We start from the raw sequence: 22,418 nt of genomic DNA, 5'->3' as shown, positions 1-22,418 counted from the left end.
AATTACTCTTGTTACAAGTGGTATGACAACACCCATTTTTTCATGGTGTGTGTGTGTGTGTGTGTGTGTGTGTGTGTGTAGAAGTTGCTTGTGCTGATCATCCTCTCCCCAACCACAAAAGTCACAGCAGTGCAGCTGAAAAAGCTATACGCTGTTTATTCCGTACTATATTCTTTTTAAACAAATGTTTAAAAGAAATGCAACTGACTACTAAGGATTGTCAGATAACTATTTCAGTGTAGGAAAGGCTCATAGACAAGAGGGGAAACAGACTGAATAGACAGGAGAAACGGACTACAAACATTGCACTCTCAATGCACAGTGTAACCACAACGGAAACAGATTTTTGTAAACGTATAGTAATCATAGGTGTTACTTTGCAACAACTGATGAAAAACCTCAGACTTTTTTTTTAAAATTGGGTGGTGTCCCTTAAATAGGGATCCCGGTAAAAGAGAAGTGTTGCAAATTAATCAATAATTCATGCCATGTTACTGCACATACCTAGTTCTGGGCTCTAATTTCCCCAGCTGCAAAACTTGTATGTATGCATGCATCTCTCCATTTCCTCCAGGGATAGCGAGCAGATTGTGTCACTGCTCAGCACACCTACCAGGTGACACAAACAGTGGGTTACAACAGCAGTTAAAGATGCTACATGATGGAGGCAAAGTGACATTACAAATGTTACAAAGAAGAGACTGTAGGGAAATAAAGTGTGAAGATTTTCATAGGCGAGAGCATAGGGAAAACCCCAGTCTCTTCCCACCTTGTCTAGTGTGACTGGTAATTCCTGCTTAAGGAAGGGGGGGGAGGAGGGAAAGAGCATTTGAATGATTTAAAGAACACTGTGCTTAACCTGCACAAAGAACCCTGATTGAACTACCTCACTATCTCTAGCTTGCCTGCATATATATACCTGCCCCTGGAAATTTCCACTACATGCATCTGATGAAGTGGGTATTCACCCACGAAAGCTCATGCTCCAAAACGTCTGTTAGTCTATAACGTGCCACAGGATTCTTGCCTGCTTTTACAGATCCAGACTAACACGGCTACCCCTCTGATAAAGAACTAAGAGGTGGTTTCAAAAGGCTTGGAGTCTTGTTTCATTATGATGTATAAAAGACAGCCTGAAATGTTTTGAGTTTTCCCCATTAAATTTCATGTTTTATCTACCCTGATTTCCTGAAAGCTTATGGATAATATCACAGGCTTATGATGCCCCAAAAACCAACCAAATACACCCAGTCAATTAAGAGAAGTGATTTTTACACAGACCATTTAAAAGATGAGGGAGGTGGGGTTGCACTACAGTATTTAATTCCTATGATTAACAAATAGTTTATTCCATTAGGAATGGCAGTGCCCCCCACACCATATCTCTGGGGCCTCCAACTGAGAGCTTCAGCAAAAAACACACTAATTTTTAGGAGTAAAACATGGGGGTGGGTGGAAAACATACAGACACATACAAAAACTTTCAAACCTTTTATAAATCAAAATGAAGCCAAACAAATGGCACAAATCTGCTCTTCCTTCCTCCCCCCTACCATTGCAGGTCACCTTCCAAATTAGCTTGAAAGTCAATATGAATAAGCTGGGAAAGGGGTCACAGTTCACTGTTTCTCTGGCTATCTGCATACTGTTTCAGGCAAGGTTGGGCAGTGATTACACCAATTCATTTAATGAAGGCTTTTCTTGCAACAGAAAAGCTGTAAACAGGAGTTTTTTTAATGCCATTCAGGAATGGTTTAAAAAAAGCTACAAGAGTGAGAAAATCTGCTGTGGGGTTGATGATTCCCCCTCCCCCCCAAATCTATGCTCAGGATAGAGGCAAGTCTGTACACCTGCCATACTGATCCTCATGAGATTGTTTTGCATGTTTTGCAGTTTGCTTACATCTCCACCACTGTGCACACAGGGCCCAAACACACTAACCTAGTAATATAAGCTGCCCAATTTCAAAACCATTGTCTCATGACCTGTTTGTAACTTACAGTATAGACAGAACCTTACTCAGGGCTCCTGCATGACAGCTTGGTTAGGGATTTTAGCACATCTTCATTACAAATATATTTGTGTAACAGAGGGCCTTGACTCTCCTTTTTTAGTAGCATGGGCTGCTCAATATATTCTCTTTATTCTTTCACCACTGCCAGACTCTGCACATCTATTCACCCTGCCGCAGAATCTCCTTTCTAATTAATGAAATGTCGGGGTCTACTAGGTAAAGCAATTTCCACTAGAGAAGGGCCTTCTTGATCAGGGGTCCTTAATATCAAATGCATTAAACACCACAAATAAAGATGGAGCTATTCTGGTGACAGTGCAGTACAATTCTATTTTGAATGTATGAGGTTGGGAAGAGATTCAAAAGTGAGGAAATTAAAACCTTTAGTCTCAGCATGAAAGCTACTTAAACAAACCATAAGCGTTACAGAAGGTGTGCATACCATTTAACAAGGAAAAGAAGCAAGAAGGGGGGGGGAGAAACATTATGGTTAAATGGCAACATCCAAGGGGTTATTCATGACAAATGAGTATGCCTCAGAAAATGGAAATCCAAACCCAGTGGAGCAAATAGAAAGGAGCATAATTAAACCATGGCTAGTGAAATGGAAGTGTGGGAGACCAAAAAGTTAAAGATATAAAAACACTAGCATGAAATTCTTTAAGTGTACAAAGATTAGAGCATTAACAGTTGCACTGGATCACAAAGTGGCAGTTAAGGAGAACAACAGTATTGTTGAGAAAGTGTGTGGTTTTTTTTTTTTTTTTTAAACTAAGCTTTATCACACAGGACACTGGGAAAATGCTTTCCTGAAAATAGTAGGCCCAAGGTAGGTTAGATGAGGTACTGTTAGACATCAATGTGTTAAAACAAATTGATTAACTAGTAATAAGTCACTAGAGCCACAGGATCTACATCCAAGAGTTATGAGGGAACTAAAAAAAAATGAAGTGACTGAGCTGAGAATATGCACTCTCTCCTTAAAAATCAGGTACTTCAGAAGGATTGGAGAGAACATGTTGTACCTATGTTTGCAAATGTACGAAAAGTAATCCAGAGAAGTAAGCCCGTGAGCCCTACTTCTGTATCAAGTGAACCAGCTAATTCTACTTTTAGTCATTTCATAGAACATTTAGAAAATAAGACAGGAACAAATTGAAAACCACTTTGGCAAAGGAAAATCATGACCCTCTAACAGATTAGATTTCGAGTACGTCAAGTGTCTTTTTATTTATTTTTTTTTTTTTAAAAAGACCCACACCATTATTTGATTGGATTTATTTGGACTTTCCAAAAAGTCTGACAGAGTCCCTAACAAAAGGCTATAGAAGGAATCTAAATCATGGAGCAAAAAATAAAATATCACCACAGATTAGAGACAAAGAGACAAAACAAGGTAGTTAACTTGGCAAAAATGTTAACAGCAGGGTTAATGTTTCTGCACATGCTTCTGTTTCAGACCAGTGTTGGTTAACATTTATTAATGACCTGGAAAAGGGGACAAGCAGTGAGGTGGCAAAGTTTGCTAGTGACAAAATTTAGATTAGACAACGCTATTGTGACGAACTTCAAAGGTTCCTAACCAAACTAGGTAAACGGGCAGCATAATACAGATTAAAGTCAAATGTTTACAAAAGCAAGGTTGCAAGGAATAATTTTAATCACCAGTTTCTAAATTAGCTGTGGCTGCTCATGGAAAAGAGATCTAGGCATCACTGTGGAATTGCTCAACGAAAAATGCCTAATCAAATGCAGCAGCATTCAAAAACCAAATGCTAAGAAAAAAAACTAGAAAGTATTATCTGAATGATCTGTTTTATCAATGGCAGAGCCTCACCTGGAGTACTGTGTTCAGTTCTGTTTTCTCTCTCTCATACACAATATTTTATAGACAGATATAGTTATAGCCAGAGACATAATATTTAAAAAATTTTACTGTCTGTCTCTGACCTTTTTTAATATGGTCAGAATCAGATAAGAAGAGTTATTACAAGTACGGAAAGACTTCCATATGGAGAGAGACTAAAAAGACTGGTACCATTTAGTTTGGTGAGGGGACATGGGGTATACAAAACAATAGTATGGACAAGGTAAAGTCAATCACTCCTATTTATCTATTTTCAAAATGCAAAGACACAGGGGACTGAATGAAAATGAAAAGTCAAATCAAGTCTGATATCTTAAAAAAAAAAAAAAAAAGGATTTTTCGTTGTCTGCTCTGAGGTTTCTTGCACATTCTTCTGAAGCATCAGATGCTAGCCACACTCACAAATAAGATACTAGGTTAGAGAGACTTGCTCCAGTATACCAATTTCTGTATTTCTACCTATGGAATCATCAACACCATTTCCTAAATGTTCCTTTGAGACCTCATATCCAAGTGCTCTCTGAATCTCAGCCCAACCCTGCTCAGCTTGTGAAATGTGAAGAGAACGCAACCCAAGAGCAACGGCAAGACAGTTAAAAAAAAAAAAGTGTAAATAAACTAATATTAAACAGTTTCTGGTAACATGCTGTCCCTAGATCTATTTAGACTATGGTTTTACATAACACTCATTCAAAATATTTCAAAATGCTTTATATATAGTAAGCAAAGAGCAGAAAAGCCAGTAATTTTAACTAAAGCAGTGAAACTGAAATTCATCCTCACATGAAGACTATTTGTAATATCGCTTGGGAGACCAAGAGATTTAAAATGGATTATAGAACCCTTCAGACTTCAAAGCAGCCAGTTCAATCCAGTCCTGATGTGTAGTGACCAGTAACAGTTGTCATCTTACAGCTTTTTAGATGGACTATCTGAAATGAATTTGTTGTTTCAGTCTCATTTCTAGCAGACATGTCCAATCACAAAGCCACAACTGCAACTATTGGCTGTCTCAGCAGAGAAGCAAGCATTGAATAGGTGTGGAGAGGGGAAAGCTTTCATGCCTTGACGGTCCCTCCAGGACAGACTAGACACAAAGCGGGTCAGTCAGCTGGTGCACTGAAGTTAACACAGCCATGTTGATTTACCTCAGCTGAAGATCTTGCCCATTGATCTTTGGTCAGCAATAGAAGAGCAGGCTGGTTAGAGGTCAGAACAGAGAGGGAGAGAGAATGGTTTGAGGAATATTTATTTTAACATCTAGAGAAGTTTTATACCTTTGATATTTTGCTTATAAGGCATCGATCAATATTTTTCTGTTTTGTGTGTGGAGATTGAAGCTTTTTGGACAGTGACCATTTCTTCCTATGTGTTTGTACATCACTCAGTGTGAACCCTAATAGAATACTAGATTATTTAAATTAAAAATAAATAAATAATGGTGGTTGGTCTGCTGAAGCTAACACAAGCACCACTGTGCCTGCTGTGACTAAAGGGCATCAGTCTCCTGGACTGGACATACAGCTCTACCTCAATACAATGCTTATGTCGAACTTGCTTTTCTCCACCGGAGTGCGCAGCCCCGCCTTCCCCTGGAGCACTGCTTTACTGCCTTATATCCAAATCCGGGTTATATTGGGTCGCGTTATATCAAGGTAGAGGTGTACTTTAGAAGCACTCCAGATCACTAGTCACATATACAGTATCACTTAAAACTTTAAGTCATGTTAAAGGCAAAATTTCTCTTCCATCTGAACTAACCACATACCTATGATCTGTACAGATGTAAACATCCAAGGATAAATGGGGACAGACGGGAAGGAAGTAAATCATGCATTCATCAGGGAATCAATTAGTGAAGACTAACAGATGCACTGTAGAGGGGGAATTTATATATAATACTTCTTTACAGGTGCCTGAGAGCAAGCAAGTTATTTGTGGCCTACTGTCCCAAGGCCTCTCTCCAGATGAAGAGGTAGGCTGTTTTTATGGTGTAGCATTTGAAATGCAATTAATCTGTTGGTTGCCTTTCTAAGCTTTACTGTTTAAAATCCATAACACAAGGCCAGGAAAAATATAACCTTCTCCAAGAGCAATCACATATCCTAATTTCACATGCAGGATTTTGAGTGTGCCTAGGGTGACCAGACGTCCCGATTTTATCAGGACTGTTCCGATATTTGTTTGTCCCGTCTCCTGACCAAACGTCGGTTGGGACGTGAATTGTCCTGATATTTTGCCCTCCAGCGCACAGGTGGAGGGGGCTCACGCCCCCCTGCCCCTCCCTCCCCCACCGGATCCCTCCCCAAATCCCTGCCCTGGCCCCCCCACTCCCTCCCTCACTGCCCTATTGGATCCCTCCCCAAATCCTTGCCCCGGCCCTGCCTCTTCCCCAAGCATGCTGCATTCCTCCTCCTCACGCCTCCCTCCCTGGCTTGTGCTAATCAGCTGCATGGCAACACAAGCGCTGGAGGGAGAAGTGAGAAGCAGGATGCCGCAGCCAGCTCAGGGGAGGTGGAGGCAGAGCGAAGGTGAGCTGGTGTAGGGGGGGTGGGGCGTGGAGCTGCCAGTGAGTACTCAGCCCCCACCAATTTTTCCTATGCTCCCGCGGCTCTTGGTTGGGTTTTTTTTTGCGCTTTTGTTTTTTCCTTCGCCATCAGCTCTTGGGGTTTTTTTGTTGTTGTTGCTCTGTTGCGTCCCGATATTTCACATCTCTCATCTGGTCACCCTAAGTTTGCCTATTATATTATGATGATTTAAATTGAACTAGGACTACAAACTTACAAAAACAGTATGCTCTTAAAAGTAACTCCCATTCAAAGCAAGTTAGTATTAAAGTTTTCTTACATTCTCTAGTTGGACCTGTAGTATTTGCAATACTGAGCCTATCAGAAATTGTATTTTCCTATACTTCCTAAAATATTGTTGGACCACATCTGATTACCATATATGAATTGCAAAACGCCTATGTTAAAACACTACACCAAAGTTGGGCTTTGGTTGTTGTTGCTGGGCCTTTTTTTTTTTTTTTTTTGGGGGGGGGGGGGGCGGGGAGTAATACAACCTTACTCGATACCTTCTAGCACAATGCTACTAATCACAATGAAAATACCTGTCTTGTCACCAACCTAGAACTACACTCTCTGTAGTTTAAAAGAACAAAGCCCAATTGTATTACAACACTCAAACATTCCATTTTAATAGCTTCCCCCTGCCCCCCCCAAAAAAAGTGCACAACATCTCCTTTGCCCACCAGGTTTCACTCTACTTTTCCTCCTTTTCTTCCCCATACTAGATCATAGTGCAGGAAAAGATGCACTGTCTCCACTCTCTGTATCTCCTTTTGTCTTCTTCCTTCTGTCTCCTTATATCATGCCCTCTCTTCCTCTAGGCCATGTCTACATCTAAAATTTTGCAGCGCTGGTTGTTACAGCTGTATTAGTACAGCTGTATAGGGCCAGCGCTGCAGAGTGGCCACACTTACAGCAACCAGCGCTGCAAGTGGTGTTAGATGTGGCCACACTGCAGCGCTGTTGGGCGGCTTCAAGGGGGGTTCCGGGACGATAGAGCAAACCGGGAAAGGAAACCAGCTTCGCCGCGGTTTGCTCTCTCGGTCCCGGAGCCACCCAGCAAACTGCAGGGAAGGAGACCTGCTTGCTCGGGGTTCCGGGACCGAGAGAGCAAACCGGGAACGCCGCGGTTTGCTCTCTCGGTCCCGGAGCCAGCCAGCAAACCGCAGGGAAGGAGACCTGCTTGCTCGGGGTTCCGGGACCGAGAGAGCAAACCGCGGCGAAGCTGGTTTCCTTTCCCGGTTTGCTCTCTCGGTCCCGGAACCCCGAGCAAGCAGGTCTCCTTCCCTGCGGTTTGCTGGGTGGCTCCGGGACCGAGAGAGCAAACCGCGGCGTTCCCGGTTTGCTCTCTCGGTCCCGGAACCCCGAGCAAGCAGGTCTCCTTCCCTGCGGTTTGCTGGCTGGCTCCGGGACCGAGAGAGCAAACCGGGAAAGGAAACCAGCTTGATTACCAGAGGCTTCCTCCTTCCACGGAGGTCAAGAAAAGCGCTGGTAACTGTCTACATTGGATTACCAGCGCTGGATCACCAGCGCTGGATCCTCTACACCCGAGACAAAACGGGAGTACGGCCAGCGCTGCAAACAGGGAGTTGCAGCGCTGGTGGTGCCCTGCAGATGTGTACACCTTCAAAGTTGCAGCGCTGTAACTCCCTCACCAGCGCTGCAACTTTCTGATGTAGACAAGCCCCTAAACTGCATTCCCTACTTGTTCTCCGCCCCCTCCTTATTTCATCCCCATTATCCTAAACAGCAGCAGCAAAGTCAAACTGGCCTTATTTTCATCAGTTTCACCGCTGCCCACCTGGCTGTGGACAGCCACAGAGAAAACTGGCAAGACTGAGCCATTTCTACCCACTGAAGCTTGGAACACTCTGAGCAGCAGCAGAGGCATTGAAGCTCAGTCTGCAAACATGGGAAGATGGTACAATAAATACATCAAGGTATATTTGGTTTATGTTGGCCAAAGTTATATATACAGCCATAACAGCTAGAAATTTTTTAGAGGGAATGAAGGTAAAAGAATATGGTAGCAGTTCTGTTTATGTTTTTGATTTGTTGGGAGGGCAGATGTTTTGTTTTTAATTACTATAGCTTACATTCTGCAAAAGCTGATGGTATTTGATGGGGGGGGTACTTTTTAAAAATCCTACTTTCCACAGGTAAGTAGAATTTTCAAGTCCAACTGTAACACATGACAGCCAACTTCTGACAGCAATTAGAGACATTTAAAGAAGAAATAAAAGTTATTTTCCCCCACATTAATATAAGAGAGTGTTTTAGGAGGGATAGAACAAAAAAATAGCAAATGTTTCACTAAAAATAATGGCTGGCCCTCCTGAAAAGAGAGGTTACCAGATAGGACAAACACACACAGAACAAATACCAGTGCAAGAGATTTCTAACATAACTGTTCCAAAAATCTGTGTCCCATCCCCCTAAGCATTGTTTATTTTCAGATTGTCATAAACAGATAGCTAAGGGTTAATGTCTCTTTCACCTGGAGCACCTAACCAGAGGACCAATCAGGAAACCGGATTTTTTCAACTTTGGGTGGAGGAATTGTGTGTCTGGGGTCTTTGTTTGCTGGCTGCCTGCTTTCTCTGAGCTTTGGAGAAGTAGTTCTGTTTTCTAATCTTTTGTTTCTAAGTGTAAGGACAAAGAGATCAGATAGTAAGTTATATGGTTTCTTTTCTTTGGTATTTGCATGAATATAAGTGCTGGAGTGCTTTGATTTGTATTCTTTTTGAATAAGGCTGTTTATTCAATATTCTTTTAAGAAATTGCCCTGTATTGTGTCATCTTAATACAGAGAGACCATTTGTATTTTTCTTTCTTTTTATATAAAGCTTTCTTTTAAGACCTGTTGGAGTTTTCTTTACTTCAGGGAAATTGAGTCTGTACTCACCAGGGAATTGGTGGGAGGAAGAAATCAGGGGAGATCTGTGTGTGTTGAAGTGGCTAGCCTGATTTTGCATTCCCTCTGGGTGAAGAGGAAAGTACTTTTTGTTCCAGGACTGGGAACAGAGAGGGGGAGTCACTCTGTTTGGATTCACAGAGCTTGTGTCTGTGTATCTCTCCAGGAGCACCTGGAGGGGGGAAGGGAAAAAGGATTATTTCCCTTTGTTGTGAGACTCAAGGGATTTGGGTCTTGGGGTCCCCAGGGAAGGTTTTTCAGGGGGACCAGAGTGCCCCAAAACACTAATTTTTTGGGTGGTGGCAGCAAGTACCAGGTCCAAGCTGGTAGCTAAGCTTGGAGGTTTTCATGCTAACCCCCATATTTTGGACGCTAAGGTCCAGATCTGGGAATAAAGTTACGACACAGATAAATCTCAAAATAAACATTTTCTCCCACTTCAAAGATACACCAATTCAGCAAAGAACCTATTATACCTAAGACCCACTGACTTCAATAGGACTTGAGCACTTTGTTTAGTTAATCACAAGCTTACGTGTTTTGCTGAATCAGGGCCAGAGACAGCACTTGTCCATATTAAGGACAGACTTTTGCTAAGGAATTTTTAAAACGCCTCACCCAGACCTCCACAAAAATTGCTTATTTTAACTAAAGTATTTCAGTAACCTAAGCCTTTAAAGATTTCACCCTGGTTTAAAATGCCCTAAAGGCCATTTTTCTTGCAAAGCAGATGGAGTTCTGTAAGAAAACTTGGTACTCTTTAAAATTCCTAAAACAAACATTGTGTCTCTTTAAACTAGTGTTTGCTAACAAAATGTCACTATACTCAGCTATTTTTAGGTGCTGCTAAGTGATGCCCTCATAAGTGCATACAACCCCAAACAACACAACCCAGAGGTTTCTTATTAGAACACGGGTTGGAGGCTAGCTCTCAATTGTTGAGTCAAGTGATAAGATTTCACCACCATCACCCCCTATATCCTTTCCTACTCTACAACGTGTTAATTATAGACTGAACATGAGACCTAAAAGCCAAAGGATCAAGAAATATCCTGCCTATTTTGTGCATAATCTTGAATATTTGTGCCACAGCTGGATTAGAAAAAGGTTAGTCATTCAATACATTTCAGAGAGAAAAAAAATTCTCAAAATACTACATCCCTACCTCACCCCCTCAAGGTCTGAGTTAAAGGAAAGATGTGTTCTCATTCAACAATGATGACATTTCATACCTACCTAAAATCAGATGTTGCCATATAGACTGTTTGGACAAAAATAGTTACATATACTTGCTTACTACACAATTAAATACAGCACACAAAGGACTTGCCATTAAATATTTTGTCCCTTAACAGGCAGAGGTCATTAATAACTCATAACACTGTTAGAGACAAAGAAAGTACCTAAGCCTCCCCATTGCTTTTCTATAGGTTTCATCTCAACAAAAGCAGCAGATAGAATATTACTGTGCATTTCCTCATACCAGAATAGGTTACACCTGCGCTGTGTTGTCAAGTCCCACCACATTGGTTCACAGGGCAAAAGATTTAAGGGCTACTCAAGTTTGTCCAAAAAAGGCAAAAAAAGCCACTGGGTTGTTTAGGCCCAAAACGTGTGTCTCGCTTAAATCAGTACAATGTCACCCTTCCACTCCAAAGGCAATAATGGGTGTTAACTTTTTCAAAGTGCCTGCTCCTCTACAATATGAATAGTTGATTTTCCATTTGTCTTCTGCTATTCTGGATTTGATCTTTGGACTGTTATATGGAACTCACAATACGTTAAGCCTCTGTGCTAAGACTGGACATCTATATTTTCTCTTAAGTGTTTTCTCTCTTGCTCAGCAGTCAGGACATCTTTATGAGTTACATGAGAAGGGAATAGTTTTGTTTTGTTTTTTAAACAGCGTTCATGTTATACTATTTGCTGTATAAATTTTATTTGCAAGATATCTCTAATTTTCTCCAATTTTAGTGCAACTCTTCCAATGAGGGCAATTAATGTACTGATGATTAACATCCTACCACTACCAAAGGAGGATTTTGGAGGGAGGGTGCACAAGTCAGATCTCTTTTCTTCAAACTATTTTGGTAATCAGACAAATGGCTGAAAGCCTTCAAAAACACATTCCCCTGGATCATTACAAAATCCAGAACAGACAATGAACATGGTGCTCGTCTCTTCAAAAATATTCAGGAAGGCATCATATGTTTTTTAACTCCGTCGTCATCACAAGGGAAGATGATTGTTCCGAGGCAGAAATTTTAAAGTTCTGGCTCTTAAGAAAAAATGACAAGGCAGCACAATGACTAAGCAGGCTTAACTATATAATTGACAGTATGTGGGTGACACAATGTAGTGAGGCGATATTTCTGGGAAGTGAAAGGAAGCATAACTAGGTGTTCCTTAACCACCCCTTCTGGTCTGGCTCCTCTTTAAATAAGAAAGCAAACATTGAGCCTAAAAGAACAAAATCCAACACGAATGGAAGCTATTGGATTGACAGCTCTACAGGAAGTTAGGCAGGTTCTTAAATGTCAATTGAGATTATTAAATTTAGCTGTTCTTTAAATTTTGGCCCTAATGTGCTTTGTAATTTTAAAATATTTTTAACAAGAGTACAGACGCCCTCCCAACTTACGCAATCGTCCCGTTCTGGAAAGCCTTACGTAACTCGAATTTTGCATAAGTCAGAAATTTATATCTGTATGTTATGCAAAAATTTCCACAACTCGAAAATCCTATTTTTGGCTTATGGAACTTTTTCCGTAAGTGCGAATTTGCATAAGTCAGGTCCTGCGTAACCCAGGGAGCATCTGTAATAGGATAATACTAGGATACTGTTGTTTTGCTGGCCATGCTCTTTTGCTCTGGGAAGTATCTATTCCTAAATTTACTTGTCTATTGATTGCTGTGTTATGGTCTAAGCAGGGTAAAGCAGAGACGTGACCCAAACATCAACTTTTAAATCAAGTGTAGCTGCAGCTAGTTTTTCTTTTAGCAATTGGTTGCATTGAATTCAAAGGTGGAAGGAGAATAACTAAGGTATCATTAAGTACATACATCTACTTTTTATAGAATTATTTCTCATTAACTGATGTGTCTTTATAAAATTTGAATTGGAGTGCAATTTAGATTTTATATAGTACCTTTCATATATTCCGAATAGCATTACAGTCAAACTGGAAATTCGTAGCATGGTTGCTGTTTAGGGAAATACTGAAGTCATAACATGCTCTTAAACAGTTCTCACACACAGCCTTCAGAATTAGAACCCGTTTCAACGGGGAAGAGAACAAGTTAGTCAGAACAGTCGGATTTATCTTAGATTGCTAGAATATATTAGGGGGCTCATCAGCTTCTTACTTACAGATACCCAGAGTCACGCAAGACCTTAACATCTTATCTGAAATGTGGCACTAAAACTTGCCCTCAACCCTACCTTTCCCCCATGCATACTACACTGCAATAGCTTCATTGGCCTGAAACCCAAATCCTGGCATGAGACAGGCGCCTTTCAAACCAGGAGTGAATTATACAGATGGGATGTTGTTTAATTAATAGCGATTTAGCCTTAAACAAGTCATACTATAAAACTAAGGAAAAGAGAAGAAAAATGAAGTACAGAATCTAATTTATCAGGAGTAAGGGGTCGGGGGAGGAAGATGCCTACAAATTCTCTCCTATTTTGAGAGCAACATCTATGCTATCTGTGCAGAGCCAAAGCCTTCTAATCCAGCAGGCTGAATACATACTAGTCATTCAAACCCAAGAATGTGTGCATAAAAGGAATTTCATTCAATTAGTCTCTGTTGTCCTCTTCATTTTATGCTCTCCGCAAAAGTTCTCAGTCACATGTTGCTACCATTTAGCACTCAGGTCAATCTTTTTGCCTCCCATCAACACTAAATACGATCAAACATTGAAGTCAAATATGCAAGGGCATTTAAATGAAAGGCCGTATGTGCAGAAACCCATTAATCTATAATTTAGGCACTAAACAGCCCATTTCATTCACAGAGCAAAATTAAGTACATCACAATGAAACTAATTATCAATAGTTTGATTTTAACATTAAGAGACCTTGTCCAGTAGTTTAGGGCTGAAATTTGACCTAACTTAATAGTTTTATGGAGAATGTCTATTTCATATTCTATTTTTTCTAGGTTATCATTCAATATTTTAAATGAGATTTATCATAAGAAAAATAGGATGTATTTTATATTATCTAAAAAAATTAAAAACTTATGTGAGAAAAGACGGAACACAAGCAGATCAATATTTGTTACATGTAAAAAGAAAACAGTCTTGCCTTAAACATGAAATATTATAAACAAAAGGGTGTGAAAACACATTTAAAAGGGTCTGTGTGTAGTGGGTTTAGTCGAGTCACTGAGAATGGGTAGTTATAGTTTTGATGATCCTATCTGTTATATAACAACAATTCTAATATTGTGACTGAAGAGAAATGTTTAAAAGTTTGCTGAAGGTGCATGGCTCATGTTGTGTCAAATAAAGGTATAGATTTAACTAAGGATTTCCTCAGCTAAAGCACTCTGTTCAACAATTAATTTGGCATATTTATGGACCATAAATGCTATAGCTAATGATTCAGTTGGTTCACACAGTGCAAGAGAAGAAAAATCAGAAGAATTGCAGTATGGGGGACTGGGAACATGGAGGAAAGGTAAAAAGACTAAGAAAGGATCATTCTGCCTACCTCACTGCACCTCAGAAGTTTAAAAAGATACAACCACACAGTGCAGTGTCACAGCAAACCTTCTAGCATCAATGGCAACTTTCTTTTGCTCTCTTCCCTGCTTCTCTAGCCTGCCCAATTATTTCACTTAGTTTCTAAATCGCAGGAGCATTTCATAGGGACACAAAATGGAAAGAAGCCAATCTTCTCAGAGCCAATTCTGAGTAGGTCAGTCTTGGCTCAGTAGCAGACTACAGAGTGCAGCAGGAGACCCAAGGCCTTGCCCCCCCTCTTTCTTCCCCTAGATGCCGACTTGCTTCTGGCACTGAGGAAAAATAACTTATTGGTGGCCAACAAGGTCATCACTAGAGATGCCAGCAGCTGCCAGCAAGCCAGATCCCTAAGCAAACTAAGAGATGCTCTGACTAAACTACAGAAATTTAGAAAGGACAGAGCCAAACTTTCCCTTAAAATACATGTTTATTTTTCTTCAGACGTTAAATGAAAGTACTAGAGAGAGCCCGAAAGACCAAAAAACATCTACCCAGAGGTACAGCAAGGTCAGCAGTAGTGGGAACATTCCTAGCCCAGCAATGTGCTTCAACTCAGAACCGCCTCTAGTGGTGAAGGCAGTTCTGATTCCAGGCCTGTTTCTCCACTCTGTTGCACCAGTTGCAGTCTGGTAACTTTACTGAAATTAATGGAGCTACACTGTTATATAACTGATGTAACAGAATAGAAGATTTGGTTCTTGAGGTATCTACTAGAAACATGACAGACTCACAGTTCACTCACCTCAGAGAGATGGCAATAACTTCCAATCATTACTGCGCTCAGCTGGGTTGAAACCAGAGCCGGACACAAGAGGCTTTACATCAGAGTGTCAACCAATAGCCACATCTTTTGACCTCATCTTTTATTCATGCAGAATTTACAAACATGCCACGTGTGTGTGTTAGGCCAACAATTAACAGCCACGAAAAATGAATTTGCCATTTCCTGATGATCAGTTTACTCAGAAAGCCAGGGCATTATTATATTTTTTAATAACCACACATGCCCAGGCAACACTCAACAAAATAGCCACAATGACTCAAGAGATTTAAAAATAAAAAATAGAGACAGACGCAAGCCAGATTATATCCTTGGAATCGGTACATAAAGGGACCCCTCTATACACAATCCATGTGGCTCGTGGGACAGAACCCAGGTTTTTTCCACTGTGTAGTAGGGGAGGGTATGTGCAAATTCCGACCCTTCAACCCACTGGTCAAACTCCCCCAATAGAATACAGAGGGAATTCAGATACTCTCCTACATGGAATTTTCTGGTTCCTATATGGGCATTTTCACAAAGGCATTTGATTTGGCCCAATCTCATTGTTGGACAACATGTTTCTCACTTTATTGTTTGTTTTTGTTAAAGTAGTCCAAATGAATTATTTGGCGGGGTTTGGGGGGTGAGGGGGAGAGAGAGTGTGTGTGTGTTATGTTCACTATCCCCTCTTAGAAAAGAAAGTTGCTGGTCTGACCTACCTTAAAATCAAAAGGTGCACTGACAGCCTGGGACTTATGACTTAAAGGTGAAAAGTTCCCTCTGCCAGGAACCGTCTCCCTCAGAAATGCACTTATTTTAGCTTGCCTTACTTCATTTCTCTCTGCTCTGGAGCTAGTTTCTCCCTTGGTTATATGATTTTAAAATACAACAATGACTAATAAACCAAGCCACACAGCTTAATAACCAAGGAAGATAACGCTGAACCAATACAGCTACTGTGATTTGGTTCGCTCTAGCAACTCCATGGTCTGTCATGTGATTTGTCCACTTGAGATGGTCAGCATTCAGGGCAATGCCCATGATTTCCTACTTGTTAGTAAAGCACCAGGCAATAGTGGAGTGAAAAATGGCCTCCCCAGCCTCAGTTTCCTTGTGAATGCCTAACTAGCGTTTAGTGGCAATCACAAAAATGCAGTATGGGGCACATCACTAATTAACCTCTCTTCTCAAAATGCAGCATGGGGATGCACGGGACTGAGTATAGGCAGAGAAATAATTTAACAGAATACCCTAATGGTGCAATGAGCTGTGCCTGGGCAGAATCCCATGTCTTAGAGCTGATTTCAGGATCAGAACCTAGGAAGGGAAATGATCCATTTCTTTTGCCATTCGGTAGGGTTTACATGAAACCTGAGGTGGGGAAGCCAGTTCTCTTCTTCAGCCTCAAGTCAAAGGTACTGGCCAGTCATCACAGCCACAATTTTTTAAGTGCAGGTCAGTATTGTGCCTTATAGCAGTAAAACAACAACATTTCACTTGTCCACATCAGGTTTTTGCTTGCTTGGCAACAGGATTTTGCCTCACCTCCAGGTACAGAAGCCTGAAAATTAGCTGGAATTAGTTTATCAGCTGGACAATACATTTGAGACATAATAAGGTTTCCAGAGATCCTAAGGGGACCCTAAATTAGCTCTCCAAAGCCTTAGTGAGCTGAATTATTTAGATCGGTCTCCGACAGAGAGAAAGAGGAACATATTCTGCTCTTGGTTACACCAGTGTAAATCCAGTAACTTTATTTGGCTCCATTCACCCTGCGCACCACTAGCTTCTGCTGGAAGAAACTGAAGCATAGTACTCTCATGGCAGAAAGTCTGTTTGGTGCTGAAGCTTGCAATTGCATATGGCAGCTATAACCATAACTCCACCCTTCTACCAAGGTCAAATGCCCCTGCTAGGATAGCTATCCCTACTGGACCAAGAGTGTGCACTTTACACAATCAAAGATGAATCAAGCCTATTTATTTCCATAGTTACTCTGATGCAACTATGGACTGATTTTGTCCCAGTATTTTCATTTAGAAACAGAAAACTAGATCCATCAGAGTCAAAGATATTTATTTTGAGTTAAAAAAAAAAATCCCTGATCTAGATAAGGAATAAAGTACACTGGATTTTTAGAACATTTGAACTGTCTTTTGAGACATTAGCACATTTAAAATATTAACTCCGCCCCAAAAAATCCTGCTGCTGTCACCTAGAACTTACACTTCCTTCTCCATTACTTTTGCTGTATTTAAGAAAAAACACACACTATCAGGATACGTGCAAGCACTACTGTCATAGGAAGCTTACTGCATAGAATATATTAAACCTCTTGCAAATTTTTATGTTTGTATGGAATGTCTGCTAACACCAACAAGCATATCTGGTCATTGTATGAACTCTTTGGGAATAGCATATTCTTTAAAATTTTCTCCAGTTTCCAGAAGCTGAAGCAAAAAAAAAAAAAAAAAAAAAGAGAGAGAGAGAGAGAAGGGAAGTTCCTCCTCCTTCCTCCCTCCCATCCACCACCAAAAAAACCCTATATGCTTTTAAAACATACACACTTCCCTCATATTTCATCTCAGGAATAGGCTTGTGAATGCTCCAATTTCAAGTGAGCCAGCAAGGTGAACACCAGACAAAGAAATTAATCCTTAACATTTCTCCACCCTCCCTAAAAATACACCCATTTAAAATCCAATTCCTCTTGTGCAGTTGTGATTTCATAAGTTCTGTGTCCACCAAACCACATGCTGCCAGGAACAGAAATACATTCTAAAAGCAAGATCACACACATACAAAACCAGAGAGAATCTGAACACACATCTCTTCAGTGAGAAACAGTTCAAAATGCCTCCAGCAAGTTTAAAGTGTGCGTATATATTTATGTTATAATGGATATATACCAAATGTTCCAGCAAAAATTAGCCATAGCTGAAACAGTAAAATGTACTAGTGATGCCTTTCATCTGGTGGGTGGAGGAAGAGAAAGAGGGACAAGAGAATACACGTATAATCAATTTGAGCTGCAATAACTGTACAAAAACATATTAAGATTTCTTAACAGCTTAGTGCCCTTCATCTTAGATGTAGTTTACTAGTGTTGAACACTGATAACACCACTGCTGGTCAGGTTATGCAATAGACTTGTCACATACACCTTATTCAGCACATGTTGATGTGTGGAGGTGTTTCCTTCTCCCATGGCTTCTTAAAAACATTCAGAAAATGATTCCAGGGAGGGCTTGAAGTAATATAAAACACCAATCAAGCTCTTTTCAAAATCACTATATTTAAAATGGAATCAAGGTAACGTTTCACAGGTAACTTTTAAGATTCTACCTCAACCCTCCATTTTGTTGGCTTGCTTAGTTAAAATATTTAGTATAGTTCAAGGCAGTACTTTCACTCATGTTTAAAGTTTTGGATAATACCGTAAAATGAGATGGTTTTTAAAAAAACTTTAGTTGTTTTAAATAATTCAAAACATTTGAAATCATGAATTCAAATTACTGTTTACTAAATTTGAAGGGGGGGAGGGGTCAGAAGCACTTATTGTTCCTGGAAGCAAAAAACAAACAAAGTCAAGAAATTCCCAAAACATCCTCCAAAAAGGTTGTTTTATTTAATACACTTAATGTAAACAAACTACCTAATTTTTTGCTTGTTTTTAAATCATGCTTTTTCCCTCCTCATACAAAAGGAAGCCCTGCTTTCTCTCTCTCTGTCCCTCTCCTTTAAAATCTGGGATTCAAGACAGGTAGCTATGTACTTTTCCCAAAGGTGAATTTAAAAACAAACCAAACCAAACCCCATACAACCACAAAACAGCTTGCAGTGTTTAAGAGACTCAAAAACGCACAACAGTTAGGAACTGGTACTTTTTTAAAGCCTAAAAAGTGTCTCACACCGGCAGCTCATCTGTCCCCCCTTTCTTCCCATACGAGGTGGGGAAAGGGACTGTAAACCAGTGAGGGCCAGAGAAACAAACCTTTCAATAAAAAATCGGGGGGGGGGGGAGAAATAAAAGGATTGTGGGGAAGATGAGGAGAGAGCATGGAATAATATCATAACCCCATCACTATTAGCAGCTTCCACCACCTTCACTCACCCCCAATTCGTTTAGCTGCTATCTCCCTCTGCTCCTAGGGCCTACACACTGAAACACACACACACACACATACACACCACTACCAGAACACAAGTCAAGAAAACTACAAAGCAGAACGCTGGGGAAGAGGATCAACCCACCCCGGAGATTTTAAAGATTGCTTGCAAAGAGATCACAGATCGTTATCTCCAGCCCACCCTAGAGTGGTGTCCCTATCGTACTGGAGGGAAAGAGGGGGTGACTTGTTTGTGGGGGGCTGCCCCTAGGAACCCAGGGAGAAAACTCCCCCAAACCCTTTTGCCAGCCCCCTCCTTCCTCTACTTTCTTTTCAACACTTACTCCCTCTCCCCCCCCCCCCCGTTTGTTTCCTGGAGAAGGAAAAAAAAGTTACCACCAGCTTCTTCTCTACTGGAGCTGCTGCCAGACCCAACTTTCTCTCCTTCCAACCGCTGGGAAGCTCCAGGCTGTTCTTCTTTAAAATTTTATTCTGATCTATTTAAGGGGGGGGGGAGAGGGGAAAAGTTTGGAGCTCCTCCCCCCCTCCAGATGGTTTGAGAAAATGAAGGGGGGGAAGAAGAAAAAAAAAAAGCTGCGAAGGGAAAAAGAAAGTTAAAAAGGCTGAAGTTTCCAAAAGGAACCACACAATTACTAATAAATGGCTAGAACAAACAGACACAAGGAGGAGGAGAGAGGGAGAGAGAGAGTTTTGCTGGTCAGTAAACTTCAAGCTCCTGGGATGAGGTCATTGGTGTAAAAATAAAGAGATGGCGTCATTTGAAACCAATCCCAGTGAATGAACTCAGCCTGGGGGAGGGGGGGCAGAGGAGCAGGGTAAGGAGACAGCAGCAGCCACCTCTGGCAAAGCAGCCGCTGCTCCTCTCTCTCCCCCCACAGCAGTAGCTCCAGCCTCCAACTCTGGCTGTGTCTCCCCCCCTCAGCACATGCTTCAAGTGAACCTAATGCTGGTGTCACGCCAGCGCTGTCTGCCCTTTTTTCTCTCCGCTTGAAAGGGGGCGGGGTTCACATTTCTTCCCTTTGGACTCCTGTTTGAATACTTTGTTTCTGAGGCAGCCCCTGGGAGGAGCCTGGAGAGCGGCGCTACAATGAGGGAGCTATTCAAATAAGTTGCTGCTGCTCTCCCTCCCTTTTTCCCGCCTCGTCGCCTTGCTATCTCTCCTTCCTTCGCTTCTCACTCCTGCTGTCTTCCCCAGCCCCTGCCTTCTGCTTTCTTCTCTCCCTTTGCTTCTCCTGCCTCCTACTGCCCTATCACCTTCTCCCTGCCTCCTTTCTCTTCTCTCTCCTGGGCTTTAGCTAGCCCCTTCTCTATCCTCCTCTGTCTCCCTTTCCTGCCTTGTCCCTCACAGGCCCATTTAAACCAACCCTGCTAAGTCTCAGCTAAGCACCATGTCTACACTAGGGAATTTTACCACCAGCCCCAGTTCCAGCCCCAATTCAACTGTACCCTTAACACAAGCAGGAGCCCTTGTATTATATGCTCACAATACCCCTGTAAGGCAGGGGAATGCTATTAATCCCATCATAGAGATGAGGAATAGAAATACCAAGGGTACATCTTCACTTAAAATGCTGCTGTCGCAACTGTGGTACTGTAGCACTTCAGTGTAGGCACTACCTATGCTGATGGGGGGGGTTCTCCTGTTGGTATGGTGACCAGACAGCAAGTGTGACAAATCAGGACAGGGAGTGGGGGATAATAGGACCCTATATAAGACAAAGCCCCAAATATCAGGACTGTCCCTATAAAATCAGGGCATCTGGTCACCTTACCCTACCTGTTGGTGTTGGTAATCCAGCTCCCTGAGAGGCAGTAGCTCAGCCAATGGAACAATTCCTCTGTTGACCCTAGTGCTGTCTACACTGGGGGTAAGGTCGGTATAGCTACATCTCTCCAGGTTGTGAACTTTTCACACCCAGGAGAGACCAACTATACTGATGTAAGTTCTTAGTGTAGATCAGCCCTAAGTCATTTGCTCAAGGTCACACATGAATTCAGTGGTGGAGCAAGGAATTGAGCCCAAACACTCCCAAGTCCTAAACCAGTGCCCTAACCCCTGGGCCATGCTCAGGAACCCTAGTCCTGGTCTACACTAGGAAATTAGGATGGTATAACTATATCACTCAGAGGTCTAAAAAATCCATATCTCTGAGCTACGCAGCTAAACTGACCTAGTCCCTGGTGTAGACAGCACTAGACTGACAGGAAAATTCCCCCATTGATCTAGCTACCATCTCTTGGGCAGGTGGATTACCAGTGCCAACAAGAGAATCCTTCCTGTCAGCATAGGCACCGCAGTGCCTTCACTGAAGCGCTACAGCGGCGCAGCTGTGCTGCTGCAGCATGTTAAGTATAGACAAGCCCCTAGTGTAGACAAGGTGGTGTAGACATTGGTTCAATGGGACTACTCATGGAGTAAAGTACAACTCATCATGAACAAGGATCAAGCCCTAAAAGGAAGAATTAATTACCTTTTCTGTTCATTCTTCACATATTTTAACTAATTGTTTTATTGTGACACAGGTCCCAAAACAAATTCAAAGTAAACTCACAGTACACTGCACACTGTGCTAGATAAATGATAACAAATCATAATCGTCCTACCTGGCAATAATTGCTTCAGGTGACTTTTCAAAATGTGTACTTATCAATTTAAAATGATATTACATCAAATTATAAGTAAAACAGAAAAATAGCCACAAGGCTCCTGGTTCTTCGGATGACTTCCCAGTAGAGAACCCTTGTATCTTCGGGGAGCCCTTTTGACATCATTGCAAGATTAGGGCCAAGATCTTAGAAATACTCTTCTTTAAAGAAAAATTCCTTATTTAAAACAACAACAACAAAAACCTTGAGGAAAAGAAATTGAAAGTTAAGCTGGAACATCTAGATATACTTTTTATATCACACAAAGTATTTATACATCATCCCTCTGCTATAAGAATAGATGGAAAACCTGCAGACTTATCTCCCCTGCTATGACAATCAAAACCCCCACAAGACACCTTTCAAGATCCAAGGGTCCTACACATGCCTATCACTACGTGTGGTGTACCTCATCCAGTGCACTAAATGCCCCAATAACAACTATGTGGATGAAACCAGACAATCACTATGCACTCAAGTGAACCCTTACCAGAAAAATAATAAAAGACAAAAACATCCTATCGCTTGTGGGCGGACACTTTTCACAAAACAATCATTCCATATCTGACCTCTTAGCCCTCATCCTCAAATGAAACCTATGCAACAGATTCAAAAGATAAGCCTGGGAACTTAAATTCATAACTCTCTTGACACCAGAAATCATGGTCTTAATAAAGACACTGGATTTACAGCTTATTACAACAATTTGTAACCCAATAACCCTCCTCTGTCCTACAACAGTAGAGATGTTATCTGGTTGTT

The 22,418-nt window shown here is 41.3% G+C and overlaps 1 protein-coding gene across 7 annotated transcripts in view; it reads right to left on the bottom strand.

Moving 5' to 3' along the window:
- The window catches only part of DUSP16 (dual specificity phosphatase 16), a 102,527-nt gene extending 82,638 nt beyond the window's left edge, over positions 1-19,889 (bottom strand). For 6 of the 7 annotated variants that reach the window (XM_030539271.1, XM_030539305.1, XM_030539314.1 and 3 more), the window contains exon 1: positions 19,386-19,889. The gene's annotated coding sequence lies outside the window, so the exon portion shown is untranslated. Of the gene's footprint in view, positions 1-504; positions 610-19,385 lie in introns of all 7 variants that reach the window. The other variant, XM_030539295.1, reaches the window with a different exon arrangement.
- Positions 19,890-22,418: the final 2,529 nt, after the last annotated feature.

This window comes from Gopherus evgoodei, chromosome 1, assembly GCF_007399415.2.
Source record: "Gopherus evgoodei ecotype Sinaloan lineage chromosome 1, rGopEvg1_v1.p, whole genome shotgun sequence".
Lineage (NCBI taxonomy): Eukaryota > Metazoa > Chordata > Testudines > Testudinidae > Gopherus > Gopherus evgoodei.
The sequence above is the reverse complement of the archived record's forward strand: the minus strand, read 5'-3'. Positions and strand labels throughout refer to the sequence as shown.